The following is a 2,177-nucleotide window of genomic DNA, read 5'->3' on the forward strand; positions in this document are numbered from 1 at the left end:
CCCCTGACCAACCCCATGCCATCTCTCCATGTCACTCACATGCTTTGCCTTGTTTACATCACCTCTTGGCCTGGGTTGGCCTTAGGCCTGGGTCTGGCATCCTGTGTGCATGGGCTGGCCTGGTGTGAGCCCAGAGTGCAGAGGCACCAGATCACAGCTAACACTTGAAAGTGCTGTCTCGTGCTCAGGGCCTTCCACGCATAAGCTCATTCGGTCCTCCCCAGAACTACATGAGGCAGGCATGATGTCCACCCCCATGGTTCAGATGAGAAAACTGAGGCTCGGATGTTAAGTGTCTGTCCCAAGGTCACAGGTCCAGGAACTGGCTTATTTTAATCCAGGCAGCCTGACTCTAGATCTGTGCTCCTAACTCTAATAATGGAATCCTGCCTCCCACCTCCCAAATCCCCTCCATGGGCATCACAGTCTAAGGAGGGTCTGATCCTTAGGGTGAAGCCACAGTTCTAGGCCTAGGTTCTGGGACATTTCAGAGGTTCAGGACAAGGGTTCCATGTCGCAGAGCTTTGAGCTCCCTTGGGCCACGCAAGAACTGTCAAGACAGGGAGACTGGGAGCCCTGGGCCACCCCGTTGGGCGGTTCTCCCACCACTTCCCAGATCACAGCACTGTGGCATTCCTGCCTCACCCTTTCTCTAGGCTCCAGCTCTCTAAGCCCAAACCCTGAGTCCCCCACGCTGTCAGTGTGTCCTTTGTAGAGTAGGGGGATGACATTCAGCCAGCCTTCTCAGGGGCTCACTTTGGGAAAGCCTGGGCCAGGTTCATTCTCCACTGCAGCCCTCTGAGATCCTGTTTGTCTATGAACACGTTGAGACTCAGTTTACCCAGGATTGGGGTGGAGTTGGGTCTGGTACCCAAGACACCCAAGTCCTTCCTCCTGACAGGTAAGCTTCAGGAGTCTCTACCCTGTGTGCAGCCGCCAGCCTGCCGGGAAGCCTGCAGAGTGCAAAGCAGCCCCTCCAGGCCTGCCCCCTCATGCTGTCCTTCTCGGGCCCTATGCATGTGTCCCCCCAGGAAGTGTCCATCCAAGCCTTGATCTGACCACAGCGGGGCAGGGGGTGGGGCAGGAGAAAGAGCGACAGGAGGTCTCCCCATTTCCGTCTACACAAAGCTATTTTCAAACCACCTTGGTGCTTTTATGCTGCTTGTGCTGTTTTAAATGTGACAATGGACCCATTTGGCTGCCCAGTAGGCATCCTGGCATGGGCCACCTGAGAAGTACTGGGGTGGACAATGCGTGTGAAGTGCCTGAGATGTACTCGTGATTCACCAGAGGTGGTGCCCCTGGCTGCTATGAATAAGGGTGGATTGGTCACCATGGGTCCAGGGGTCCTTGGCCATGACCCACTTCCCTCTGCATCCCAGATGCATCCTCCCAGATGTATGTCCTTCTGTCTGTGTTCCTCTTTGCATCTTGCCTGGCCACTCCTAACGACTCCTGTCACGTCTAGCTTGGCAGTTTCGTGCTTGGTGTTCGGCTAGACCTTCAAAAGGACTGGACTCCACCTCACCTCACAGTCCTTGAAAAAGTCTCTCCCATGCCCACTCCCTCCTCAAAAGACCCAGGCTGCTGGGGCCACGGCTCCCCAGACATGTTTCTGGCCTGGGTGGGCTCTCCTTCTTTCTGTCTCTCTCTGTCTGTCACATACACACACACACACAGATGTCAGGAGGGCTTCTTAAGGTCCCTGCCACTATTTCCTTCTTAGTTATCTGGCTGGGGCCAGCCTTTGGGCTGAGACAACAGCCGTTCATGAGCTACGCTTGTCAGACTTGGGACCTGTCGAGTGTTAGCATCTGTGTTTTGTTTTGTTTCTTATTTCACGGTGATTTCTTGTGTTTGGTCATCGTGCCATTAACACGAATTCTTGTGCGTGTGTCTCTCTCTCATCCTTTCTTTTTTCTCTCCCTCCCGCCCTCTCTCTTCCCTGCACCCCATGTTGCATGTGATCGCCCCAGGGAGGAAAGGGCCAACCAGGCGAGAAGGTGAGTCCACGCTTTCCCCTCCTCACCAGTGCCTCCATCCCCTGGACTCATGGGGGTGCTTTTGGAAGCCCCCCATTCCAGCCCTCCTCCTGGTGCACAGGCCCCAGTGGAGGATGCCAGCCCAGCCTGCTCTGCCCTCGCAGCCTCTCACGGCCGGGTCTCCTAACAGCCTCC

The 2,177-nt window shown here is 55.7% G+C and overlaps 1 protein-coding gene across 1 annotated transcript in view; it reads left to right on the top strand.

Moving 5' to 3' along the window:
• Positions 1–2,177, top strand: part of COL13A1 (collagen, type XIII, alpha 1) — a 153,570-nt gene that overhangs the window by 72,812 nt on the left and 78,581 nt on the right. The window lies entirely within an intron of this gene.

Source organism: Bison bison, unplaced genomic scaffold (genome assembly GCF_000754665.1).
Source record: "Bison bison bison isolate TAMUID 2011002044 unplaced genomic scaffold, Bison_UMD1.0 scf7180017864309, whole genome shotgun sequence".
Classification (NCBI taxonomy): Eukaryota; Metazoa; Chordata; class Mammalia; order Artiodactyla; family Bovidae; genus Bison; species Bison bison.